Source organism: Motacilla alba, chromosome Z, assembly GCF_015832195.1.
Source record: "Motacilla alba alba isolate MOTALB_02 chromosome Z, Motacilla_alba_V1.0_pri, whole genome shotgun sequence".
NCBI classification, from domain to species: domain Eukaryota; kingdom Metazoa; phylum Chordata; class Aves; order Passeriformes; family Motacillidae; genus Motacilla; species Motacilla alba.
Genome location: NC_052046.1, coordinates 43110722 through 43120000, shown reverse-complemented (window position 1 = coordinate 43120000; position 9279 = coordinate 43110722).

The following is a 9279-nucleotide window of genomic DNA, read 5'->3' as shown; positions in this document are numbered from 1 at the left end:
TGAATGGAAACCATAACATGAAACAAATCGTTATCGGTTATCCTTGAGTCGTGAAGTGAAAATAAAAGACAGCTGAAAGATTTGAGCCCATCTCAGGACACATCACTGTAACTTTGCTGAAGTGACAGCTGTAGCTGTAGGTTGAATTAGACCCCAAATACAAAAAAAGTGTAATTTCTATTGATATAGATTGTAGCTTTTTACTAATAGCAACTGTATCTGGTGTAATTATTTTGTATTTTTTTTTAGTTTTATTCTTTATTGATCTTCTACAGTTCCACAATAGATTAGAGCAAATCTGGCAAAAGTGGATATGATGGATTAATTCAGTCTCTTTCACCTTCATCACTGCTTCTACCTCTGACACCTAAATAAAATATTTTTTATTCATAAGTTTGGCTATTGAAAATCACAAATGAAAAAATTTGTACTTAGGCAGAGATTGCTCTCCAAAGTATTCAGAAAAAGTTTTTTATTATTCATACTTGGTTATCATTATTTAAAGCATTATTATTTTATCATTCACATATTAGAGTTACTGAATAGTTAAAACATCTGATAGACAATTTATGAGTGGGAGGACCTCCCTGTTTATTAAGAAGGTTAAACAAGCAGATAGAATCATATAAATCTTAAATGACAATTCAAGATGAAAAAAACCTTGTATTTGTTAGGTCATTTTAGTGAAAAAGGCCTATATTCAGATGATTATTGGAAGAAGATATTATTTACAGATATTGTGATTTTTGGGAAAGGTTCTGTGACTACTTAAATTCACAACTTCTAAATTCTTTTTCAACAAAGCCTATTCCTTCTTCTGGAAGAAGTTTCCCAGGAATACATAACAGCAGGTGCAGACAGATGAGTCCCAGTCTGGGTGGTTGGACTGGTACGGTGCTCTAGGGTTTGTATGTACCTACTTTGTACACAAGAGCCATGATCTCTAGGACACACTTTATTTTGCCATTTGGAATGCCTTGGAAGTTGCACGTGGATTGTAATACCTCCTTAAATTTTTATCAAGAAATGTGTTTTTGGTGCTTCGGTGTACTGTGAGTTCCCCTAACATCTGAAAGAACACTAATAATAAGAAGTCCTAACTGGCATGAGGGATTTGTTTTGCTTTGTTTTGTATCCTCTGTTAGAGGGACTATTGTACAAGCTGTAAACTGAATTTAAGATGTATTTGGAGAGATGGACTGTTCTGCCCAAAAACTGCCTAAATCCACCAGGTTTAATTGGATCAGATTGCTCAGGGCCTTGCCCAATTAAATCTTGACCTCCTCTAAGGATGAAAATCTGACAATATCCCTGGGCAATTTGTGTCAGTATTTACTTTCATGGCAAAAAATATTTTTTGCTACCTGATCAGAATTTCCTGTCTTCTTACTTGTGTCCATTGCTTCTTGTCCTTTTGCTGTACCAGGTTGAGAAGGGTCTGGTTTTATCCCCTATGTAACCTCTGATCAGGCAGTTGTAGTGAACAGAAATGCATCTCTTTTGCCCTCTCCATTCCAAGATGAGCTGTTCCTGTTTTTAGAGCCTTTTCTTGTACTTCATGCACTCCAAATCCTAGCCATCTTTGTGGCCTCCAGTGGATTCATTCCAGTCTGTCAATGTCCTTTTTGCAGTGACCAGAAATAGATGCAACACTAAATGCAGTATTCAAGTGCCAAAGAACTCTGCTGGCCCTGACAGTTACAAAAATACCAAAAGAGGTCTGAATGCAGCTGGCCCTCTTTGCTGCGAGGTCACACTGCTGGTTCATATTTGACTTGCTTCTCACAAGGACATTAAGATCTTTCTCTGCACAATTGCTTCTCTGACAGTCAGCCCTGGCCTGTATTCCATCAAGAAGCAAGACTGAATCTTCTCCTGTTACGCCTCATGAGGTTCCTGTAGGTCATTTCTCCAGATTCCTCTAAGGAGTAATGTTTCCCTCCAGTGAATTGTTCCACTCAACCAGTTTAGTGTCATTCACAAATCTGATGACAGAAGGCACCATCTTAGCATACTGGTATTGGATAAAGATATGAAATAGTCTTTGATCCCTGAGGGATGTCGCTGGCTACCAGTCACCAGCAGCTCCTACCCACTGCATGGTCCACTTACCTAGTCCATGTCCCACTTTTTTGCTGGTCAGGGCTCTGAGACTGTGTCAAATGCAGAAGGAAGTCAAAGTACACAACATCATCTGCCTTATGCAAAACACTGGTGTCGTCATCATGGAAAATGATGAGGAGGATCAATCTTGAGTAAAGTTCCTCTGGAGGTTTACTGTCATGAGGAAGACGGAAGGTTTGTTGAAACAGCTGTAGTTGAAGAAATCACAGTTTGAGGTCATAGTGGGTTGATGGAAGAATATGAAATGATACCTCAGAGGACGTGGGTGCTTTGGGGAGCAGCAGTTGTAATCACTCACAAGATCTCCTGGAAGAGCATGAGAATCACCTGGGACAGAAAGTAGGATAATTAAAACTAAATAATTTGGTTGGTTAGGTAAATAGTAACTTACTCAGTGGGGCCTCCATAACTGCATTGTCCAGTGTGAAGTGCAGCTTTTGCTGGAGGGTTAAGCAGATAAAATACAAGATCTCACTGTATTAAGAAATCTTATGGTACTAACAAAAAAATGACCAGTTTACAGGAGAAGTTTAAGAAATAATTAAGTATGTTCCTTGAAGTCGATCAAGAGTGTGTAGACAGGAAGATGAAGTTCACATTAAAGGGTTCACTGGAGAAAAGAGATCTGTAAATGGACCTGTGTTTGGAATTCATGTGAGTAGTCCAGTCTAGTACTTGGAAGAATAGCCTATGAAAAATACTGAAGAGGAGAACAGTTCTTTTCAGGAATACTGTGGGCAGCAGTCAGGTTTTACCTGCACACCAGAGCTCACCTCTCCCTTTGATGTCTTACAGAGGGTTCTGACTAACCTTTCTCTGCCTTTGTAGTCCTTGCTTTACCTAGCTCGAGCACAGATGGCAAAATATGGCAGTGTAGAGGTATTTTACAGTCCTACCTTCTCACTGCTCACAGAAAGGATTAAAGATTATATTTCTTCTAGTGTCAGTGTGGAAAAGATGATATAAAATTCCTTTTCCTGAGAAAAGAAAGAATAAATAGGATTCTGCTGTTCTAGTAAGTACTTGTTTAAACCTTACAGAGAAATTTGTAAAGCATGTAAGTACCTTCAGAAAACAAATGAAGTTCAGATGGCAGTTACGTGTCTTAATCAATACCATTAATGCAGAACAGTGCAATCAAAATTTTCAAATTTTAAAAACCTCTGTTTTACACACCTTACTGGCCAAAAGACTGCGTTACACAGTCTATCTGTCTGAAATGGGCTCTGTCTACAACACTCAAAATGAACCTCAGGAGAAGGTCATTACTGTTGTCTAAACTGTCGAAGAGGGAAATTTTAAGGGGCTTAATAAAATATACAAAGTTGTTAAACACAACCAAGCTAAATTATTCCATTTGAGAAGAGTGTACATATTTTTGGAAATGATTGGACAATAAAGATGCTCAAGGTGTGATCCTAATGGGCAGAGTTGCATTTTTTCTGTGATAGCATGATGCCTTGACAAATGAGGCATGCTGAGTTTGTTAAATGGAAGATTTGAAATACTTTTCTGGGTTGCCTAATGTCCTTAGTTGATCAGTCCAGAAGTGCCATGAGTCACTGTACATGAATAAGAGCTCATTCTCCTTTCCTTTCCTCCTTGTGATGCCATTTAAATCTTGACAAAAGGAAGTAAAAAAGATTTTAAGATTTTACTTCGCCTATTTGTTTTGAACTTGTCATAAATAATTACCAGCATAGTATGGAAAAAAATTTGGTCTTTCATGGTGGAGTTCCAATCAGTTGTCTGTATAATTGTTTGGTGCTGTTTTTGATTTATTATTTAGACTGAGACAGGGCAGGTATTTCAATGTCACCTTAATAGCAATGAATATTTGTACATGATGTTTCACATGAGTGATTTATGCATTGTTCTTCTGTCATCTCGCTACAATATTGTTTTGTGTTCTCCTAGAGAAGACAAATATTCTAGCTCTTGCTTTTATCTATAGACTAAAATAAATAATTAGAATTATTCATAAATAAATAAATTATTTAGGCCTGATGTATTGTCCCACTTTTATTTGTCTTGAGGGTATGTTTACATTTTTCATGCCTGTAGATGAATTGATGGATTTTTCTCTGTTTTTTTTGTTTCTGTTTTCCATGAGAAAAAATTATACTGTTGAGAATGAGAAACTATCATAAAGCATAGTTGTTGCAGTCAAGAAGAGGTTTTTTTCCTCTGGGATGGAATGAAATGTCTTATACCATGTAGAGGAGGGAGTGAACATAAGCAAAATGTAAGCAACTTTTACTCCTGTGTATCATATAGAGGCTGAATCAAATGGCTCTGGAACTGCATTCTAATAGGTTGTCTCTTGTTTTCTTTCAGTAGGTTTTTGTTTTAATATGTTTCTGATGGAAAAAGAACATAGAACACTCCTCTGAAGACATATTTTCTTGAAGCTCTACATGTTTTACCAGTTTTACTGTTTATCATGTTTACTGTTTTTCCATACCAAATGTTGCTTCTATAAATGCAATTTACTAATGGACCTTTACAAATTATACTTATCAAAAATGGGTTTGATATAAAATATTGCTCAGAACAGAAGCGATAAGAAATTTTTGAGTGATTTTTTTCAGAGTTCATTTCTGTAATACACTTAGCATATCCCATGTTTATAGTTCAATGGTCTACGAGCTCGTCCCACTTCCACTGCGTTTGGTGGAAAGGTTCCCATTCATTCAGGGGATTTGGCCTACAGGAGCTGAAGTTTTGAATGTTCCAGATTGGCATCTGCATATTGTATGCATAGAACTACAATTCCCCCTGTGCATGATAAAAAGACCTGAAAAAAATTTTTTTTTACAACTAGTGATGGAAAAAAGACAATGATTTTTCTATTCCTTGAGGGTGAAGTAATGTGAACTAACAAGTGGCATTTGAGAGTTGAAGCAATGGAGGGAGGCTGAATGTAGCAGCTTTTTATGAAATACCCAGCTGCTTTAGGCACAGTAGTAGTAGTAGGAGGAGGAGGCACAAAGGTTAGTTTTAATCTTTACTTCCAGAAAGCCACTGGAATTTTGAACCTGAACAAAAGTAATGAAAAAGAAAAAAAATTGCTGTGTGTACTGATTGGTACACAGTGTGAAATTTCACTTCAAAAAACCTTTCTGAACTATGCCCATAAAATATCTCCTTATTAGCCTTAGAAAGTTACTTTCAGAAAAGTTAAGCTACTAGAAACCAACTGCATGATAATCATGTGCTTTTGGAAACACCTGTAGCTCTGCTGATTGCAGATCTAAGAAGTAGTCTTTAGAGGTTTGGGTTAATACAATACCCCATGACGCCTTCAAATATTTTTCTGTTTGTCTTCTATTTTACTCAGAAAATTCTAGTCAGAATTGTATCTCCAAACTGTGCAAGTTGAGCACGAGTACTTTTAACTAGATTATTTAACATTCAGTGCATCAGCATGAATCTTCACAACCCAGAATCTGATTAGTTTTCTCCATGAAATGTGTCTTGTCATTTCAGCATCCATCTGCATTTGTGAAATGACTGGATTTGAGCCCTACATTTACCATTATTCTGTTATATACTAGAAATTTTGAGTTAATTCAAAATACCCTTCATTTGTTACTTGGCCATCTTACCAAGACTAGGAATTCTTTGTATGTGCTAATTCTTAGGCACTTCTTTTGGACACACTAGCTCACATTTTGCTATTTCATACACAAATTGACATATGGTTAAAGATATTTTAAGTTATCTTTTCATGGCTAAACAGGATTTATCACTGATTTTTTTTTGGTGTTTCTGATCCTCAAGCTACAAACTTGCATTTCAGGGAACTGCCTCATGTTGTGAATGCAGACTTCAAAGGTTGCAGAAGTTCTTCCTTTTTTTCCCCCTTCTTTTTCAGCCACATTTTTTTTGGGAGTAGATGATAATGGAATTTTCTTCTTTTTAAAAGCTGTTTCTGTGACTTAAATAACCATTATCTTTTAAGTACATGATTCATTGGGGTGGACTACCCCGCAAGAAGTTTATCCTAAAAAAGAATTTTCTCAGCTTGTATTAGGAGTTACTGGTGTGTTACAAAAATTGGCACCTGAAAGACTTTTCCACTTTCTTTTTCTTTCTTTAAGTTTTTACATGCTTTTCCAGTAAAATACCGACTGAACACTTCTATGTTTCTATTTTGAAGCACACTTTGCCTTTACTTCATCATCACAGCTTGTTTGGGAACAAGAGATGCTTTCTGATGAAGAACAATCTCTTCTTTGCTCTATTGCTGTATTGCTTGTTTTTTCAGCAGTCAATCCCAAAAGCTGACAGACTATTGCAAGGTCACATAATCATGGAGTTATTTAGTTTGGAAAAGACCTTTAAGATCATGAAGTCCAACTGTCAATCTAACACTGCCTATTCCACCACCAAACCATGTCCTTAAGCATTTAGACATCTTTTAAATACCTCCAGGGATGGTGACTCAACCACTTCCCTGGGCAGTCTGTTCCAGTGTTTGACAACCCTTTCCATGAAGAAGCTTGATTAGTCACTTCTTATCTGTTTGAGTAGTCACTGTCAGTCTGGGTCTAAAGTACCTTAACTAAACTTCAGGCTGTTGTGTCCGCTGTGTGCCATTTGACTGCAGTAAAAGCACAGCCATCCAAAAGAGAAACTGTTTTAAATCCAGAGAAGGAGCTTCAGCTGAGCTTAACCTTTGGACAGAAGGGCCTGTCCCACCACAGGGAAGGATGCAGCCCAGAGGACACTTTGGCCAAGCTCTCTCCTCATGACTGCATGTTCTTTCTGGATGCACAGGTGTGGCAGGACTTTCAGTCAGATCATCTGAAAGCTCTCATGAGCCAAGATAATTGGTTCACAACAGTTGGCATACCTGTGTAGTGGCAAGGGACTTTTCACAGCTCAAGCCAGGTCAGCACAGCAATGCCAGGAGGTAATAAAACTTCACTAGGTTCAGAAGGAATAAAACTTCCATTGAAATAGCATGAAATACTCAAAAACTCATCCTGCGCTTTCTTAGCCTTTGCACAGTGCTGGACTTTTTAATGAGGAACCTTCTTGTATACAGGTGCTCAGTTCCTTCAAATAGTCCTTTCTCCATGATAACTAAATGTTAGAAGAAACCATCTCCCTGAGCAAGACAGTGTCACTAATCTGCTTTCTGTCTGGATTTATTGCCATTAAGGATTAATTTATGAATTTATTTATTGCCATTAAGGATACATTAAGGATATTGCTGTGTATCCTTAAAGCTGTAGCCAAAGAGCTTCAGAGCCAGCTCCCCAAAAGTCCTGAGACTGGTCTGCGAAAGCCAAATCCAGCTCCCATTCCACCCACTCACTGGGCAGCACCTACCTATTGGGCATTTTCTTACACTTGAAGGGCTCCTGAGCCACTGCAACCTGCTGCATCAACTTAGCAGACCTGCACGTGAGGGTCTAGAGGCTTGCCCCATCAGCGTGCCACCCCCACATGTAGTCACTGCCAGCCAAGTTGAAACAGTGTTGCTTGGGCTAATGTGGCCCACCAGGAAAGAATGATGTCCATGGTTTTAGAGTTTCCTGGACTCTAAATGAGGAATGTTTTAGAGTTTCCTGGACTTTGATGAGGAAGGTGGGAGGTTTTAATCTCTTCCTCAGAAACATGGGGAAAGAAGACATGTAAATACACTGTGGAAGGGAGCACCATCAGCCAGGGTAGATAGAACAACACAAGGAAGGTATTGACATTTTGGAGGGAAAATTTGTAGCCAGTGTAGTGGGTGAAGCTGTTTGCAGTCGCTACATAAGCACAACTGTGCCAGTTACTTGCACAAGCAATAAAAAAGCCATTGTATCTGCCTACAGGAAGAAAATCAGAATGAAAACAACAAAACAAACAAAACTGCAAAATGAACAACAAAACCAAGGAAACAAAAACCCTCTTTCCTTTCCCCTTTGCTGCAACTGACTCATGTTCAAGTATTGTAAAGGAAACGGACTTTTAAGTACTGCTGGATAGAAAGCTGGACACGACCCAGCCCAGAGAGCCGAACGTGTCCTGGGCTGCATCCGAAGCAGCGTGGGCAGCAGGGGAAGGAGGGGATTCTGCCCCTCTGCTCTGCTCTGCTCTGGTGAGACCCCACCTGGAACCCTGCATCCAGCTCTGGAAGCACAAGAAGGACCTGTTGGAGTAGGTTCAGAGGAGGGACAGCTGATGACCAGAGGGATGGAGCTCCAATAGGAAAGGCTGGGAGAGTTAGGGCTGTCCAGGAAAAGTGAAGGCTCCAGGATAACCTTATTATGGTGTTCAGTACTTAAATGGGCTTAAAAGAATGAGTGGGCCAGACTTTTTTGCTGGGGCTATACTGATAGGACATGGGTTAATTGTTGTAAACTCAACAAGGATAGATTCAGACTAGGAATAAAGAAAAAATTTTTTGTGCGGGGGTGAATAAAACAGTGGCATAGGTTGCCCAGAGAGGCTGTAGATGCCCCATCCCTGGAAATATTCAATATCACATTGGACACGGCTCTGGACAACATGATTTATTGGAAGGTGTTCTTCCCCATTGCAGGGGGCTTGAACTAGAAGACCTTTAAGTGTCCCTTCCAGCCTGAACCATTTTGTGGTTGGTGGCACAAAGTCCAGCTAAAAGCCCATAACCATTAGCAATATCTCAGGATGGATGCTGGGGCTAATGCTTTTCTGAATCTCTGTGGATGCCTTGGCTGAGGGACAGAGGGCATCATCAGCAGTATGCAAACTATCTAGAGGGAGTCCAACTGTATGCGGTCCTGGGAAACCTGCTCTCATGAGCTCTGCTTGGAAGGGGAGGTTTGGGTTAGAGAGTCTGCAGAGGGACTTCCCAGCTGCAGCTACAGAGTGGCTCTGATTTGTTTGTTGTTTTGTTTTGTTTTGGTTTTGGTAGTATTTTTGTTTGTTTGTGTTGTTTTTGATTTTGTTTAAAAGTTTTTTTCAGGTATTTTATTTTTACTAATTCTTAACTCCTTTGGCACTGTCTCCTATTTTGGATGTCTGCACACTGAGGGTTTCACTGGCTGCCTTAAGTTCACAGCTGTTGGTATATGACAGATCAGGACAAGCTTGGGAAGGAGTATTAGGAGAAAGTTACGTTGTCCTGGCCCTTTTGTCCATAAATAGTATATCAAGCTGTTGTTGTCATGTTAA